We start from the raw sequence: 6,276 nt of genomic DNA, 5'->3' as shown, positions 1-6,276 counted from the left end.
GTGGAGATTTTTACAGTAGATTACACTTATATTTTATTTACACCAAAAACACAAAGTGCAATCAGATTGAACCCACTTTAAACACTGATTTAGTTACAGGGAAAATAAACATTAGTGAACACCACACTGCTGTAATAATTAGCCAACTGGCTAGTTCCATCTGCTGTCAGTGGACAACGCAGTTATGTTGACAGTGTTGATTATTCAAGAGCCTAGTTTTTATAGTCAGTGAGCTAAACGTCGGCATATATCTCAGGTCATGTTTCACGTCAGCAATAGCTTGGTTTATCACAGTCTGTTGTAAATTTGCATGGTGCAAGATTAAGCACAGTCTACACATATGGTTAGTGGACTGTATTTTGTATATTGATACTACATTCTAGTAGGAATGCTGGTTTTTGTCTTAACAAATCAGCATGTGGGCACAGATAAAACCTTTTGGCCATTGATTAACATGCTTTAAAACAAATGTGACCACAACAGAGTAAATAAATAAATAAATAAATAAATAAAGACCACAATGAACGCTGTATACTGTATGTACTCTTCTGCCAGTGTCCAGATATTTAGAAGTTGGTTGTGTTAATCATCCTCTGCCATTCATCATTGTCAGGTCCTGACCAGAGGACTGAGACTATCAACCTTGCAGTGACACTGATGTGCTTATAACTCTAGCAACACTGGAATTGATTAAAAAAAAAATAGCTGACACAATGTGCAGAGCAACAGATGGGCTACATTCACTAACTGTACACCTATATGGTAGCTGTACCTTATAAAATGATGAATGAGTGTAGATACATAGTAACCCCGCTAAAGACAGTCTTTGCCAGCTTCTTTATGACTTTATGACTAAACTGATCAATTCATTCATTCATTCATTCATTCATCTTCAGTAAACTTACCTGGTCAGGGTCAGGGTAGATTTGGATCTTGGAGACTGTGCATGAGGCAGGAATACCCTGGATGCAGCAAAGGCTGGTCACAATATTGAATGGGAGGGCTAAAAAATTCTGCAATTTACAGTGGATATAAAAGTCTAAACCAGCTTTTTAAACTTGCAGGGTTTTTTATATATATTTAAAAAAAAAAAAAAAGAAAGAAATCAAGATAAATCATGTCAGATCATTTCCCACTTTTAATGTGATATAGCAACCAACAAAGCTGACGGGAAAAACAAATAGAAATATTTTCGGAAAGAAAAAGAAAAAAAAAACCTTAGAATAACCTGCTTGCACAAGTGTGCACACCGTTTTATAATGAGGCATGTGGCTGTGCTCAGAATTAAACTTTCAAACTCATGTTCAAAAGTAATTATCATACACCTGTAATCAATGAAGTGATTCTAATTAACCCCAAATAAAGATCAGCTGTTTCTGTAGGATTTTTTTTGACATTGTCTTGGGTTCATCTGACTGCTGAAGCCATAGTCCATAAACAGCTTATAAAGCATGTACGCGATCTCATTGTCAAAAGGTATCGATCAGGAGAGGGGTTTAAAAGAATTTTCAAAACGTTAGTTGTACCATGGAACACTGTGAAGGCCATCACTAACAAGTGGAGACAATGAAGCACCACAGTGACATTATTAAGAATGTCAGGGCTATGGGGAAGGGTAGCTAGATGGAACCCCTTTCTCATGAAGAAAAAAAAAAACATCCAAGCCCACCTACATTTTGCCATACCAATGTGACACAATGTGTTATGGTCTGATGAGACCAAGGAAGAACTTCTTGGGTATAATTCTAAAAGATTTGTTTGGAGCAAAAACAAGACAGCTTATCACCCTAAGAACACCATACCCACAGTGAAGCATGGTGGCGGCAGCATTGTGCTATGGGGCTGTAGTCAAGCTAGAGGGAATCATGGATAGCTTCAAATACAAATCTATTTTGGCACAAACCCTGCAGGCCAAATCAAGATGTTCTAAGTTAGTAGGCTCTTACCCCAAAATACCGAGTGCTCTATTAAAAGCAAAAGGTAACATTATATTAGTTTAGGGGTGCAAACACTTATGCAACCAGGTTATTGTACCTTTTTTCCCCCTTTTTTCATTTTGTATTTTTTCCCTAAAACATTTCTATTTGTTTTCCACTTGAATTTTGTTGACTGCTATATCACATTAAAGTTGGGAAAAGATCATGGTTTCGTTTTTGTAAATCACAAAAACCTGCAATTTTAACAGGGATATAGAAACTTTTTCTATCTGTTGTATTAGTAACTGGATACTGTTATGAAGCCATTAAGGCTGAGCCTTTTAGCACAGGGTCTCATCATAGGCATAAAACAACCATTTGTACAAATAAAGTAGTGCAGGAGCACACTCAGTGAAAGATACACAGCACCATTGCTGATTGCTGAAATACGATAATGGGTGGCTCACCATATCCACCTCATTACTGTATTTCACATGTGCCTTTGCAATCATTGCCAATGATGCATTATGGATGCAAGGAAGACATACATCAAGACAATTTTCTGTCTTGGCAGCCAGGTGGTGGAAAGAACGTTCCCTGGCTGTCTTCAGATGCAGACTAAAGACCTACCACTTCACTACGCACTTGAATTAACACTTCTTTTTTATTTCTTTCTTTTAAGCTAGATTGTATTCATAGTCCCTGGGCCAATGAATTGGCATGATGATGGGGTTTCTTTTTTAGATAAAGGCTACAAAGCACTTTTATAAATCATATTTAAGCAGACTTAAATAATTTAGCGCAGTGGACACCAAATCTAGGAGGTGTTTCACTCTGTGTAGTCACCTGACATGATTGTCACTGATAGGCCACATGATGCTACAGTCTGGTCTACACAGAAATCAGCCCCAGCATCTACTTCATATTATTCTGTGTATTTTTTCTTATGAATGCTGTTTATATTTACAGCAGTTGGCAGATACCCTTATCCACAGTGACATACAGTTATCTCTCTCTATCTCTCTCTCTTTTTTTTTTTAAACAACTAAGCAGTTGAGGGACATGCTCAAGGGCGCAGCATTGGCAGCTTGACAGTGCTAGGATTTTGAACTCACAACCTTCTGATCAGTAGTCCAACATTTTAACCACCGAGCTACCACGGCCTCTTCCCATTGCTGTTGGTTCTATTGTCCTTGGTTCCATAAAAATAAAAAAGAATCCTCCACTGCATATAGTACCGTCTTGTCAAAAAGGTTCTCAGCAATGTGTATGCGTCTGCCTGGTGTGTATGCAGTCTTGAGGTCGTAGCACTGCAACTGCAGAAGAGTCTTACTTAGCTGTTTCTGAAAACTGACCACGAGAGGATTGTGTTCAGACTGAACTGCACTTCCAGTTACAATATGTACTGGTGGCAACGCTTTGCAGCAAACACAATAACCAACAATAGCCTCTGTTTCAATCTGATTGTAGATCTTCTCTGTCTCAGATAACACAATGTAGCATTCTTGTAGAAGACATGCACCAAATTCATCTTTTGATGCAACTGCTTGTGTCATCTTGTGGTCATAAAATCTAAGAAAAGGTGCTTGGGTAAGAGCAGCCTTCAGATTCTTGAAGGCTACACCATGCTACACCATGCTGAGGGCCTCACTCCTACATAGTGTAACCTACTGTGTGTGATAAATGATCCACATGACACAGGTTACTGTAAACAGGTGAATCTATATTTTAGAAGCACAAACAAAAAGGTGCAGCCTAACTCGCCTCACCCACAACGACACTGAATGCAGGGCCTGGGAAACCCCAAACATGGGTCTTAAAGCAACATACACCCGGACCATTACAATAGCTTCCATCCTAAGTGGGGCTGTTACAGAGTAACCACACTGAATTCATTATTTTCCTATAACAGCATGTCCTGAAGTGTTTTATTCCTCTTATACCACAGCAATGTGCAAATAATTACAATTATTATATATATCAAGAGCTACACTGATCTTTTTTTTTTATCAGTTTATAGTTACATTTAATGTTGTGGAACATCTGGAAAAAAAGTTTCTGTTATCACTTACGTTATAGCAGCTATAAAAGTTTCTTCCCTTACCTTTTCTTGAAGTTGACCAGACAAAAAATGCAGCATGTTACTGATTAACTTTAGGAGAAAGCATAAAGGAACAGAATTACCTCTGTTATAATTACCTCTATTACTCTTCAGTAGGCGGACTGACAAGGAGATAAATTGCTCCTAGGTGCAAATGAGTGTATGAATGAGACTAGTGTCCCATCCAGGGAGTATTCCGTGTCATCCTTGCGCAGGGGCCATGCTATCTTGTGGGATAGACTCTGGATAGACTCTGTCCCTCATCGGGATAAAGCAGTTGAACGTTAAAGTAAGTTGGAGTGAATGAAATGCTGACACTGGAGACTCTTTCCAAAAATGCAACATTTAATCAACAATTATGTGTTTTCCTTTGTTAAATAACAACACAGTTTATTATTGGGTTTAGAGTATGTGAATGCATCATAAGATTCAATTCCCTGACTGTAAAAAAATGCTGAGTTGCCAGTAAAGTGCTGCAAAATTTACAGTAAACAACTGTAAAACATATTTACAGTAAAGTACTGTACTATCTTACACACACACACACACACACACATACACACACATATATATATATATGGTAACACATAATCCAGTATATTGCCTCAATGCAGGATATAACTGAGCTAAAGGGTCTTGCTCTAGGACCCAACCTAGAGCAATCCCTGGCGATGGGATTTGAACACACAACCTTATCTACCAACACACACTGATTCAACCACTTCTACCTCTGACTCAACCCCACTAAAGGATAGTTGTGCTAATTGTTGTGGCTTTGTGGTTAAAGCTTTGAGTTACTGTTCAGAATCAGAAGGTTATGTGTTCTAATGTTTTCCAAGCATCAGATCTGAGGATGACATTAACCTTAAATCTTTCATCTTTTATGCTAAACCTCTGTTTTCTCCTTTGTGAGGTAAAGAACGTTTTGACGCATCCAATTATCAGTGTGCACAAAGCATTTCCACAGTGGATCTGTAGGACTGTAGTTGTTTGGAGAGAGTGTTGATGTTGTAGATGTGGATGTTGTCTGTATGGATGTGATGCACAGTTTTGTTGTCCTGCAGAATTCGGGCTAGTGGGGGCATGTCCAGTTTAAAAAGGAGGCACTCTCGCACTGAGCATTGAGAGGTATTTGCTGTTGAGTCTGAGTTAAACTGCAAGCTAGTTGTGCTAGTTGTGGTGTAAAGCTTTGAGTTACAGTTCAGAACTGTTCAGAATCAGAAGCTCATGTGTTTAAATCCCAGCACTGCTCCATTATATCCTGCACTGAGCAAATGGACTGTATTATTATGTGTTATTTTATACCATGTAAGATATTACAGTACTTTATATGTATGTTTACAGTTGTTTACTGCAAGCCCAGGTTATTGTTTACTGCAAGCCCAGGTTATTGTTTACTTTAAGCCCAGGTTATTGTTTACTTTAAGCCCAAGTTATTGTTTACTTTAAGCCCAGGTTATTGTTTAGTCTAAACCCAGGTTATTGTTTACTTTAAGCCCAGGTTATTGTTTACTGCAAACCCAGGTTATTGTTTACTCTAAACCCAGGTTATTGTTTACTGCAAACCCAGGTTATTGTTTACTTTAAGCCCAGGTTATTGTCTACTGTAAGTCCAAGTTATTGTCTACTGTAAGCCCAGGTTATTGTTTACTGTAAGTCCAGGTTATTGTTTACTGTAAACCCAGGTTATTGTTTACTTTAAGCCCAAGTTATTGTTTACTTTAAGCCCAGGTTATTGTTTACTCTAAACCCAGGTTATTGTTTACTCTAAACCCAGGTTATTGTTTACTTTAAGCCCAGGTTATTGTTTACTGCAAACCCAGGTTATTGTTTACTCTAAACCCAGGTTATTGTTTACTGCAAACCCAGGTTATTGTTTACTTTAAGCCCAGGTTATTGTTTACTGTAAGTCCAGGTTATTGTTTACTGTAAGCAGTGGTTATTGTTTACTGCAAACCCAGGTTATTGTTTACTTTAAGCCCAGGTTATTGTTTACTGCAAACCCAGGTTATTGTTTACTCTAAACCCAGGTTATTGTTTACTCTAAACCCAGGTTATTGTTTACTCTAAACCCAGGTTATTGTTTACTTTAAGCCCAGGTTATTGTTTACTCTAAACCCAGGTTATTGTTTACTTTAAGCCCAGGTTATTGTTTACTCTAAACCCAGGTTATTGTTTACTTTAAGCCCAGGTTATTGTTTACTCTAAACCCAGGTTATTGTTTACTCTAAACCCAGGTTATTGTTTACTTTAAGTCCA

The sequence above is a fragment of the Pangasianodon hypophthalmus genome, chromosome 5 (genome assembly GCF_027358585.1).
Source record: "Pangasianodon hypophthalmus isolate fPanHyp1 chromosome 5, fPanHyp1.pri, whole genome shotgun sequence".
Classification (NCBI taxonomy): domain Eukaryota; kingdom Metazoa; phylum Chordata; class Actinopteri; order Siluriformes; family Pangasiidae; genus Pangasianodon; species Pangasianodon hypophthalmus.
The sequence above is the reverse complement of the archived record's forward strand: the minus strand, read 5'-3'. Positions refer to the sequence as shown.